Consider the following 13,575-nt stretch of genomic DNA (forward strand, 5'->3'; position numbering starts at 1 on the left):
GTTTGCGAGTGCCTATAGTCGGTATGGGGCCGCAATTTGCGACCCACCTCATTAATATTAATCAGGTGGGTCTCTGCGACCCCATACCGACTCGCAGACGGTGTCTGAGACACCGTTCTGCATTGCAAATTGCGACTTGCAATTTGCGAGTCGGAAGGACTCTCAAATTGCAAGTCGCAATTTGCAATTTTCCTACATCTGGCCCTTAATCCTTAGAAAACTGTGAAAATGCTGTTGTTACACAAAGTATCTTGTTAGCGTCAAAAAGAAAGTCGCACAGGTGAGTGTACGTTGGAAAAGGGTAGTGATGCATCGATTCTATACTCGCAAGTGAGGCCATGCGTTGTTTCCTGCTTCGGTCGGGTCAGTGATGCGTTGTTTTTCTCCCTTGCAAGAGAGTGATGTATTGATTACTGGACAGGGCACCTCGGATCCACGCAGAGCCGGGTTGACTTGGATGCCCAGGGACGATGCGTGGAAAATCTGGTCGCATGGTATCAGAATCAGCATGGGGGTTGCGTTGTTATCAGCCTCCGTAAGCGGGTGTTGCCGTCTTTTCTCCAGCCACGATGCATTGATTTCCCAGCCTCCCAGCTGCGGTGCAGGTGGAGTGTCAATTTCAGTGGCAAAGCGGCAGTGCAGCGTTTATCAGCCACGTTGCGGAAATTGAAAAATCTAAAATGTCCCCAAACTGCGGTCTGTGCGTGGATTGCCAGTCCTTGTCTGCCAACTCCACCTTTCAAGGGCCCAGGGACTGGATACAACACCACTTGGCAGGATAGGAGTCTCAGCAGAGAGTTCAGGTGGTGGCAGGTGAAGTCTTTGATGGCCCTGAGACTTCAACAACAGGAGACAAGCTTAGGTCAAGCCCTTGGAGATTCTTCTCAAGCAGAAATGCACAACAAAGTCCAGTTTTTGTCCTCTTTCACAGGCAGAAGGATCAACTGCAGGATAGCCCAACAAAGCACAGTCACAGGCAGGGGAAGCACTTCTACTCAGCTCTTCAGTTTTTCTCCTTGGCAGAGGTGCCTCTTGATTCCAGAAGTGATCTAATTTTCAGGGTTTTTGGGTCCACTACTTATACCCCTTTCTGCCTTTGAAGTAGGCAAACTCAAAGGAAAGTCTATTTTGTTTGTAAGATCCTGCCTTGCCAAGGCCAGGCCGCAGACACACAACAGGGAGTTTAGACCCCAGCTCCCTTTGTGTCACTGTCTAGAGGAAAGGTGCAAACAGCCCAACTGTTAAACTGACTCAGACAGGGAATCCACAAACAGGTTTAAGCAAGAAAAGTGGCATTTTCAAACTAACAATCTAAAAACAACCTTTACCAAAAGTTGTATTTTTAAGTTGTTAGTTCAGAGACCCTAAACTCGAAATTTATATCTCCTCCCAAAGGGAGTCTGCACTTTAAACCCTTCGCTGCCAAGCCTTTTCTCCCTCCTGTGCCAAGCCTTTTTTTGGCTATTTGGGGCAAGTCGCGCTTAGGCTCTCATAACTTTTTGTCCACATAGGCTACCCACGCCACATTGTGTCCTTTTTTCCAACAGTCTAGGTATTCTAGAGGTATCCAGAGTGTGTGAGTTACCCTGGAGGAGACCAAGATATTAGCCAAAATACAGCTAAAATTTTGTTTTTTTACAAAAAACGGGAAAAAAGTGCTGCAGAAGAAAGCATGTGTTTTTTCCCCTGAAAATGACATCAACAAACGGTTTACTGTGCTACAATCAACATCTTCACAGCTTTCAGGAACAGGGAGACTTGAAGCAGAAAAACACATTTTCAACACAGCTTTGGCATTTTACTGGGACATACCCCATTTTTACTAATTTTTGTGCTTTTAGCCTCTTTCCAGTTAGTGACAAAAATGGGTGTGAAACCAATGCTGGATCCTGGATAGGTAAACATTTCTGAAAAGTAGACAAAAATCCTAATTCAGTAAGGGGTCATTTGTGTAGATCCTACAAGGTTTTCCTACATGAAAGAAAAAAATACTGAAATTGAGGTGAAAAAATAGCTATTTCTCTCCATGTTTTACTCTGTGACTTTTTCCTGCGATCTCAGATTTTTAAAAGTAATACCATTATATCTGCTGGACTCTTCTGGTTGCAGGGATATATAGGGTTTGTAGGTTCATCAAGAACCCTAGGTACAAAGAGCCAATAAATTAGCTGCACCTTGCAATGGGTTTTCATTGTATACTGAGTATATAGCATTTTATTTGGTAAAATATAGAGTTAAAAATAGGTATCAAGGAAGCCTTTATATTTCCAAAATGGGCACAAGATAAGATGTTGAGATGCAGCTGTTATTTGCACATCTCTGAATTCCTGGATCTCCATACTAGCATGTGAATTACAGGGCATTTCTCAAATAGACGTCTTTTTTACACACTGTCTTACATTTGGAAGAACAAAATGTAGCGAAAGACAAGGGGCAATAACACTTGTTCTTCTATTCTGTCTTCCCCAAAGTCTCCCGATAAAAATGATACCTCACTTGGTACCATTGCCCACGACAGGAAATGCAACATGAACATATCAAATTTTTACATTGAAATCTGACTTTTTTTTGGAAAGTGCTTAGCTGTGGATTTTGGCCTCTAGCTCAGCTGGCACCTATGGAAACCTACCAAACCTGTGTATTTTGAGAACTAGACACCTAGGGGAATCCAGGACGGGGTGACTTGTAGGGCTCTCACCAGGTTCTGTTACCCAGAATCCTTTGCAAACCTCAACATTTGGCAACAAAAAAAACACTTTTTCCTCACATTTCGGTGATCGAACGTTCCGGAATCTGAGAGAAGCCACAAATTTCCTTCCACCCAGCACTCGCCCATGTCTCCCGATAAAAATTGTATCTCACTTGTGTGGGTAGGCCTAGAGCCCGAGACAGGAAATGCCCCAAAACACAACATGGACACATCACATTTTCCCAAAGAAAACTGACCTGTTTTCTGCAAAGTGTCTAGTTGTGGATTTTGGCCACCAGCTCAGCCGGCACCTAGGGAAACCTAGCAAACCTATACATTTTTTAAAACTAGACACCTAGGGGAATTCAGAATGGTGTGACTTATGGGGCTTTCACCAGGTTCTGGTACCCAGAATCCTTTGCAAACCTCAAAATATGGCAACAAAACACTTTTTCCTCAGATTTCGGTCATGGAAAGTTCTGGAATCTGAGGGGAACAACAAATTTCCTTCCACCCAGCACTTCCCCATGTCTCCTGGTAAAAATGGTACCTCACTTGTATGGTTAGGCCTAGTGTTCGTGACAGGAAATGCCCCAAAACACTACGTGGACACAACAAAATTATCAAATACAAAACTAACTGCTTTTGCGGAGGGGTTCACCTGCGCTTTTGGTCCTCAGCTCAGCAGCCATCTAGGGGTACCTACCAAACCCAGACATTTCTGAAAATAAGACACCAGAGGGAGTTGTGACTTCCGTGGATCCCCCAGTGTTTTCTTACCCAGAATCCTAAAAATGATACCTCACTTGTGTAGATGGGCCAAGTGCCTGTGACAGGGAAGAGCCAAGAACATATTGATATTGAGGGGGAACCAAAGCGGGTCCAAAAGGGCAGGTTGAAAAAAAAAAAATTTTTAGGTTGACACGTGGGGCAGAAATTTTATTGGTATAAATGCAACAATGCTGAGTGGTAGGAATTTTGTGGATTCCTGCAGATTCCAGAAGGTTCCATCACAAAAATGGGGAAAAATGTGTGATTTCCAGCAAAGTTGGAGGTTTGCAGGGCATTGTGGGTAAGAAAATGGTGCGGGGTTCATGTGAAGCACACCACCCTGGACTCACCCAGATGTTTAGTTTTCAGATGTGTCTAGGTCTCGTAGATTTTTCTACATGGCAGCTTCCCAAAGTCCAAAAAGTGCAGCCCTCACCATTCCAAGTGGGATGATTTTGAGAGTTAGACATGCTCTCATGGCCCAAATGTAAAACCAAAACCCAATTAATCAAATGTCCTCTTGCTTGCCACTGGATAAGATCTTTTAATGTTAGGGTGGGGAGATGAAAGACTGTTACTCTCTTTAGATGGAGTGGGGGCATAACCATGCCCATTCTGGTTGGTAGCCACCGCCCCACTATTTTTTTTTTTTTTTACATTTCCTGTCATCTAGTAGGCCTTCTGACCCCCCAGGAGTGGATCTGGGATAATTGCCCCATCTGCCCACCGGTGGGCAGAAAAACGTTGTCCCCATTTGTTTGGGATGGGGTATGGCCATGACCCCAACCTCTTTTTTTGAAAAAAAACCCAAAAAAACTCTTCCCTGTTCTCTGCTAGGCTTTCTGCCCCCCTTTGGGGCCGATGGACCTTACAGAAATAGACCGCTCTAACCCCAAGGGAGGCAGAAATGGCCACCAGTAATGTGCTCAAATGGGGAGCGACCCTTGCCTAAGGGGCTGTCCCCTAAATAAAACACACACACACCAATCCCTGGTGCCTAAGTAGTTTTTGCCCCCCTGGGGGTAGATCAACCTAATAGAAATAGGGGCCTAAATGGCCTAAAATAAATGTGCCCCCAGGGGAATGGCCCTTGCCTAAGGAGTCACTCCCCATCTGTAAAAAATAAATCCCTGGTGCCTAGTAGTTTAAAATAGGCTGATCTGACCCCAAGAGGACAGAAATGGCCTAAAATAAATTTGCCCCCAGGGGAGTGACCCTTGCCAAAAGGGTCGCTCCCCTTGCTTGAAATTGGCACAAAAAAAAATCCCTGGGGGCATATTGGCCTGAGACAAATAGGCTGATCTGCCCTCAACACGGGCTGAAATGGCCTAAAATAAAATTGCCCCCTAGGGGAGTGACACTTGCCTTAGGGGTCGACCACCCCATCTGTACAAAAATAAAAAAGTAAAAAATCCCTGGTGCCTAATGGTTTCTGTCCCCCTTGGGGGCTGACCAGCCTAAATAAAATAGGCCAATCTGCCCCCAAGGGGGACAGAAGTGGCATAAAATAGCATTGCCCCCCACGAGAGCGACCCTTGCCTAAGGGTTCACTCCCTTTTTGTGTGAAACTGATGTAAAATAAAATCCCAGGTGTCTAGTGGTTTCTTCCCTAATTAAAATAGGCCAATCTGCCCCCAGTGGGACAGAAAAGGCCTCATAAATGATTGCCCCCAGGGGGGCGTCCCTTGCTCAAGGGGTTGCTCTTTTTCATTGTTTATGTAAAAAAAAAAGCTCCCTGGTGTCTAGTGGCTTCTGCTCCCCCTGGAGGCAGATTGGCCTAATTTAATAGGCCTATCTGCCCCCAGGGGGGCAGAAATGACCTAATAACAAAATCCCCTCAAGGTGAGTGACCCTTGCCTTAGGGGTCGCCCACCCCATCTGTACAAAAATAAAAAAGTAAAAAATCCCTGTTGCCTAGTGGTTTCTGTCCCCGTTGGGGGCAGATCAGCCTAAATAAAATAGGCCCATCTGCCCCCAAGGGGGACAGAAGCGGCATAAAATAGCATTGCCCCCCACAAGAGCGACCCTTGCCTAAGGGTTCACTCCCCTTGTGTGAAACTGATGTAAAAAAAATCCCAGGTGTCTAGTGGTTTCTGTCCTAATTAAAATAGGCCAATCTGCCCCCAGTGGGGCAAAAAAGGCCTCATAAATGATTGCCCCAGGGGGGCGTCCCTTGCTCAAGGGGTCGCTCTTCTTCATTGTTTATGTAAAAAAAAAAAACTCCCTGGTGTCTAGTGGCTTTTGTTCCCCCTGGAGGCAGATTGGCCTAATTTAATAGGCCTATCTGCCCCCAGGGGGGCAGAAATGACCTAATAACAAAATTCCCCCAAGATGAGTGACCCTTGCTCAAGGGGTCACTCCCCTTCATTGTTTGTGTAAAAAAAAAAAAAAACTCCCTGGTGTCTAGTGGCTTATGCCCCCCCTCGGGGCAGATCGGCCTAATCAAAATAGGCCAATCTGCCCCCGGGAGGGGGGGGAGAAAAGGCCTACTTTAAAAATGTCCCTCAGGGGTGCGACCCTTGCTCAAGGGATCGCTCCCCTTCATTGTAAACATAACAATAACAAAACAAAAACAAAATCACTGGTGTCTAGTGGGGATTTTTGCAGCCCGATCCTGAGAAATACACAGACAGACATGAAAGGAAAGGCCTTTCCTTTCATGTCCTCTGTCGGACCTCACCTACCAATCGGAAAAGAAGTGCAAAGCATTTCTCTTCTGATGGCGCGGGAAGCTCAACTTCCAGCGTGATGGGGCGGCCTCTGATGAGGTCAGCGCGCAATCGCTGGCTGATGTCATCAGATGTCACTGAGGGAGGGGCTGGGGTGGTCGGGGTGAAAGGGGAAGCAATTCCACTTCCTTTACTGCCCTTGGCTCATGGGGGGAGCGCTAGTGCTCCCCCCATGAGCCAATAACAGGACGAAACGGTTACGTCCTTGGCGCCTGAGCGCTGCAGCCCAGGATGTAACGTAACGTCCTTGGTGGGGAAGGGGTTAATAACATTTAAAGGCAGCCTTAATGTTAACCTATGAGAGAGATAGTTTGCAACAGTGAAAAACGAATGTGGCAGTATTTCACTGTCAGGACATGTAAAACACATAAGTACATGTCCCACCATTAACATACACTGCACCCTGCCAATGGGGCTACCTAGGGCCTGCCTTAGGGGTGTCTTACATGTAAGAAGAGAGAAGGTTTAGGCCTGGCCTCATGTTGTGTGGTGCCCCATACTCTATATTGGATGGATCAACATTGCTATACCCTGTCATCTTCACAGATACAGCAATGTGTGTTGGACCAGAGTAATGTCTATGCAGCATTGTCATACCACATGCCAATACCCAATCCACTTTCAGATACTGCTGACCATGATAGTCTCCAAAATGTACCACAAAGAGGATCATACTCTTAACAGCAGTAGCCATTGACATTCCAAGATCCCTGTGCTGATGAGATGTATGGCATGCATGCACACACCCATCAAATGGTTGTGCTGAGTGCTGGTGTGCAGTAAGGTGACATGAATGTCTGACACGTTTGTATAGGCAATGAGCTGCATAATGGGACACATGCAGGTACCTTTGGAGTATGTAAAAAGTCATGGAACACCCCACCATGTACTAACAGGAGTTCCTATAGGAGTTTTCATACATCTCTGTGTGATGTGAGTGAGCTATCCACCCTCCATTGCTACATATGATACTTGGCACAAGTACATTCTATGTAGTAATGTGTCCAGATATGTGTCCTTGCCATATCAGGCACCCATTTTTGTGACACTATACATGTAATTTGCAGTTCTTGCTCATACTACTTTGGCTAATGCCAATGGAATCAATGACATGGCAGGATACAGAAGGGACACTGATAATCAATTCAACATGAACTGTGTACCATACCACGGTCACAAAACAGCATTGCTCCTAAGCATACCCAGTGCTGATATGGTCATGCCTAGATGTTCCAAGATGGTGCATGGCAATTACTCAATATTTGGTTAGACTTTGTACTTTGATCCTAGCAATATGGGAGATGATAGATATTATGCAGGTGTGTGATCACTTTGACTTCCAAAATATATTTGGGATATGTAAAATGCATCATGTGATGTTTTAAGAGAGGATAAACGTATCTTGGTTGCTGATCTTTTACCATGTTACCCTTTGTATGACACATTTTCTTTAGGATTAAACAGGTAACATTACCCCAGAGCAAATAAAGCAGCACCAGACACATGAAGATCGTTACCCGCACATCCATAAGACCCACAAGACATACAGAAAACTGGTAAATACGTTTGAGAAAAATATGGCATCGGGGACCTGGGGAGCATTCCCACAGGTGTTACAAAACTGGAATGGCCTACTAGCAGCAGGAGCAGGACCATCCACCTCTACCAGCAGCCACTAACAGTGACCTGTCTCCAAGCCTACAACCCAAGGACTCACACAAGACTTTGAGCAAGACATGTGACAGGAAATGTCAGTGCTTAACTTTTGTGTTACTGCCCTGGAGCATAAAATGGAAAATATGCTCATCCTGCTATGGGAGAGAAAGCAGGCAAGCCAGAGACGCTAGGAGGCGGGATGGGCAGCAAGGACCCTTTCTTCCATTCCCCTTGTACATAGTTGTTTTTATTGTAGGTGTTTTTAGATAGCTTAGTTTAGGTAAGTTAGTGTAGAGCAGGCTAATTTTAGTAGTTTGTAGTTCTTAGTAGGATTGGGTATATTTTTTGGAGTTTTTGGTGGATGGGGGTTGATGTGTAAGTTATGTATTTTTAAAAATAAAAAAAATAAAAAAATAAAAAATGTATAAAAATACAAAAAATATATTTGTATAGGCCTACTTGTTTTTGTCTTCATCTGCAGAGGTATTTTCAGGGGTGTGTGGAGTTGATGTTCATCATGTGCTTTTAAATGTAGTGGGCCATGCATTGGTGGGATGTTGTTATTGCATTCACCCTAATCCAATAATGTTTAACTCACACACTGATACCTGTCCCTTACACACTCACACTTGCATCATTTGCTTGTCACAGCAATTGTGTTTGGTTGCTGCTACCCATGGTTAGACCAGTCACTTGTGGTGCAACTTACATCAGCTTTCACAATGACTGCATGATACCTGTTGCACTTCACTCTTGGCAACCTTGGTAACTGCTTGCTAGTCAACATACATATCAGGTTCTGAAAATATGTTTCATTCTGTCTGCGTAGCTTTGTCTCTGGCTCCAGTCCACACATGTTCATTTGGTAAGAAGTCAGTGTATTTGCAACACATAATGCAACATTTTCAAATCAGTCCTGCCTCAGACACACATAAAACACAAAGGTTGTAGTTAGTGCATTTAATTCGAAGTGAAAAATGATATTTGTTCAGAGGGACAATTCATTAGACAACAACCCCAACAGATGTTATAAGCAAGTGGAAATCCAGACATAGCCCATGGGGGAACATGTCATGGGACGCGTAGAAGAGGAGTGCTTCAGTGAGGAGGAGGACCACATTGCAATTAGGGTAGATTGGCCAATATAACAGTCCACAATTGTGTGAAGTCAACAGAGGGAGAGTCAAATTGAGGACAGTGCCAGCTGATTTGACACTGGCATCTTGTTAAACACAAATCAAAGGAGGAAGTGGGTATGTGCCACTGAGATATGCTACTGAGTACTTTTATGGGTGAAAGATGTGCATTCCCCATCTCCTTTCTCTGATGTATGCGGTGCCTCCTGTGACAGAGGTGTTGTAGGTGTTGAAGTATAGGAAGGCAGACACACATCAGGGGTTGGAGATGTAGAACTTGTATACAAAGCAGCTTTCATCTGTGTCAACACATAAGGCAGCACAGCAGAAAGGAGGATCTGTTGGTTTTGCAACACAGAAGCAACATCACGGTGGTAGGCACCCATGGTGGCAATGAGGGAGTCCTGCTTCCATTCCATAGATGTTTCAGATTTCCACCAGCTAGTTGGCAACCTTGCTAGTGCCACTTGGCAGGGCATTTGTTCATGCCTCTGCCTCATGACACCAGCGATAACCACCAGGGACTGCAGGAGGCTGCGGAGCAGAGAGTAGGTGCCTCCTATGGCAGAGGAGTTGTCCTTACTTGGACTGAGGCACCTATGGACTACCATGAGGGTGTCCACCATGGTCTCCATCCCCACCTGCACCTGATCTGCCAACTCATACTGGAATCCAGGGCTCTGGTTGGGCTGGCAGGTGGTGTCTGTTAGATGTTGAGCTGATCATCTGGAGACCACACAACGCTGTCAAGCCTCCCTGCAACTGGAGATGGTGTCTGGATGGTGCTCAAGATTTTCTGGAGGGTGTCCAGGTTAATGGTTTGCAGCTCATCATCCACATAGTCGGTAAAGTCCAGGACAGTCAGTTGGCCAGGTGGTAGGGGTTCATCCTCTGCAATGAGATAGAGGAATGTTAATGGTGATCTCTGTTAGATGGTAACATGAATAACCAGGTTGACATTCAAAGTTTCAGAAGTAAAACTTTAACTTATATAGTGGTGTGTATTACACTTGTTAGGCATGGGTTTTGAATCCAAATGTCACAGAATTGCAGTTAGTGATGGCAGTATCTCTCCATTGTTCTCATAAACACTGTGTTCATATTCTGAGGAGATTGGCCTTGTCCTACTGGGTAGTTGACAATCACTGTCATTCCCTCAATTTCATCAAACTCAGAGTTGTTTGTCTGCAGAGTGTCACATGTCATATGACTCAGGCCCATGCCATTGTAAATGTATATGCCTCCTCTGATCAGCCACATTTGGGTCATGAGACACTGGTTAGTGTCAAAGAGTGATGCTACCCAGATCATTCATTCATTCTTACATGCCTAAGACACATGGATTATGTGTGACCATATCCAGTTGCTACATGTTGTTATTGAAAGCTATGGGTCTGGCATCACCCCACATGGTAGTAGTGCTGTAATAATGGGAAGTACCTACATATGATTCCCACATCACTAGTCCCACCCACTTTAGCCTGGGTGCTTCTGTTATTCCTCGCATTTGTGATGGCTAAGTAATTCTTGATATTCCTTGTCTGGTCCCTGTTTGAAATCCTCCACATTTTACATGTGGCACCATGTGACAATTTTGCATCATAATCCCCTCTGGCATGTGCTACATCTTGCCCCAGGTTCACGTGACATGTGGGTTGTAATCCCCCAATGGTCTGCTCTCTGCTATCCCTCCCCTGCTGTGACACAAGTGTTGCACAGTCAGAAACAGCAGGTTTGCTGTAAGTGTAGTTATGGTACCATCTCAAACTCTCTATCAGAGTGGTTCCCTTTAAGCCCTGTACATAAGCTTCACAGAGAGAAGAGGTTCAAAGAAAGATAGACTCCAAGTGGGGTTGAGACTGGATTGTCACTATAAAGGAAGTTCCACAGGGACAAATATCCATTATGCCTACTACGCATTTGCAAGAATGTTTTTAAACAAAGTTAAGTGCTGATAAAGGACAGTGGAACACAAGTGTCTAAAAGAACAAGGTACGCTAAATGGCTTATATGCAACAATGTGCAGTAATAACGATATGAGTCCCACCAGAAAGGGCTTGGAGGTACTAAATTATGAAAACAAATCCAGCAATCAGTTTACCAATTGAGAATACTACATAGCCAGTGTTAGCATGTAGCAAGGAGCAAGTTGACATTGCCAGCTCTGGATTGGCTACCTAAACCCAACAACACCCCACTGGCCACAGAGGAGAGATAGATGATGCAATTGAACTATGAAATACATTGTAACAGATTTAACTTAAACAAGAGAATCCAGTCAGATTTCTCAAGAAAGAGGGAGAGTTTGTTTTGGTTAGGTCGCTAACAAAATCTACCTGAGTAATGGGTGGGGAACCTGGAGAAACAGATGTGCCTGATGAAGGATCAGACACCAGCATCTGAACTGTTGGCAATACTTAGCACACAATGGGGGTCATTCTGACCCCGGCGGTCTAAGACCGACGGGGCCAGGGTCGGCGGGAGCACCGCCGACAGGCCGGCGGTGCCCCGCAGGGCATTCTGACTGCGGCGGTTCAGCCGGGCCAGAAAGCGTAAACCGGCGGTCTCCCGCCGGTTTACCGCTGCCCTTAGAATCCCCCATGGCGGCGCAGCTTGTTGCGCCGCCATGGGGGATTCTGACACCCCCTACCGCCATCCTGTTCCTGGCGGTTCGCCCGCCAGGAACAGGATGGCGGTAGGGGGTGCCGCGGGGCCCCTGGGGGCCCCTGCCGTGCCCATGCCAATGGCATGGGCACGGCAGGGGCCCCCGTAAGAGGGCCCCACAAAGTATTTCAGTGTCTGCCTAGCAGACACTTAAATACGCGACGGGTGCAACTGCACCCGTCGCACCTTCCCACTCCGCTGGCTCAATTCTGAGCCGGCATCCTAGTGGGAAGGTTGATTTGCCCTGGGCTGGCGGGCGGCCTTTTGGCGGCCGCCCGCCAGCCCAGGGCAAATGTCAGAATCACCGCAGCGGTCTTTCGACCGCGGTGCGGTGTTCTGACGGCGGTACCTTGGCGGACGGCCTCCGCCGTCCGCCAAGGTTAGAATTAGGGCCAATGTCACCCAATTGGGACCCTCCAAAGAGAAAGGAGATAAATTCTAAATGAAGCTAGCAAGAAATTGCATACTGTGCTGCCTAGTACAATTGCCACTGCAGTCACACAGACAAAGTGCGACAGTAACAGTTCACAAATACTGAAACCATTCTAGATCCACTGGTGCAAAAATGTGACAAACCTGCAGTTAGAGTTACACAGAGCTGCACTTGTCAAGATAAACCATCTGAGCTAACAAAATATTGAAAAGAGCATATAGGAGGGACCCCACTAAGAGGAAGATCATCTAAGGACACAAGTCATATGGTGAAGTTCAACCTGAAGTACCCTATCTAGTTACAGCAAAACATGCACTCGAGACAGGATACAGATTGTAGTATCCAGAGTGCAGTCGTAGCAACCTAAGATCTTGTCTACAGAAGGGACACAGTTTGTGATAAGCAACACCATGTTTAAAACTCTTACTTGAGAGCTCCACTCTAGCCCTGTGATGGTAAGTGGTGCCTTAGAAATCCAAGATAGTACAGAGCTCTCAAATTGCACTCAGTATACCAGAAAACCTAAAGTCTACCCCATATGTGTAAACACAGCCAACACAATATACCCTTAATGAGATATTGGCTGCTACTTTTTCCATTCAATGGCTTGCACAACAGGGGAGGCATGTTGCTCTACTTCCTCAGAATGTCCACAACTTTGTGTCTATTCACCACACATATGATCAAATGTTCCTTTCTGCTTACATATTTTAACTACTCACACCAGGGTTTTAGCCCTCTGAGTCTCCCTACTATATGCTATGTATGTACATATTAAAGGTTACTATGCTTTGAAAGACCTGCCTCATTTTAAGTTTATACTTTGCATCTTTGTAAATTTTAAGATTGCACCTTGTACATTGGTACATTTGGTTATACCAAAAGCCAGTCCCTGAAGTCTTGTATGTTTCGTTATATTCCATGGATCTTTAAAGCATGACTAATCACCTGAAAGATATCCAAGAACTAGAGCAGGCGTGAAGGTCATCTGCATGGTCTTAGCTGAAGAGCCAGGTGTAGGAAACTGCCCTTTTTGGATGGTCATCTCAACACTTCTTGCTCCAGATGCTGTTGATTATTACTCAGAAATTGCACTAAAGCCTTCTAACTAGACCCCAGTGCCAGTGCTCTCTCCCTAAATTGATAACTGTGAATTGGTATCCCCAATAGGCAAGCACATTAACCCCCTTATGAGTCCCTAGTGCATGGTACCAATGATACATAGGGTGAGGATGTTAAAGGGTTCAATAGGGCATGAAGCACCATTTGTGCCACACTGAGTGACCCAAGTACCTACTGCCAGCAGGTCTGCCATTGTAGACTACAGGAGCAGTGCATGCTGCTCAAACTCGACTGTGCCCACACCATGTGTGGACCAGCCCCAGCATTGTCTTTAGATATGGCAGTCATCCCTAAGGTAGTTCTCCTGAGCCCAGGTGTCATGGGGCAGAATATTAAAAATATGGATCAATAAGTGCAAGCTTATATGTTCCTATA

Source organism: Pleurodeles waltl, chromosome 1_2, assembly GCF_031143425.1.
Source record: "Pleurodeles waltl isolate 20211129_DDA chromosome 1_2, aPleWal1.hap1.20221129, whole genome shotgun sequence".
Lineage (NCBI taxonomy): Eukaryota > Metazoa > Chordata > Amphibia > Caudata > Salamandridae > Pleurodeles > Pleurodeles waltl.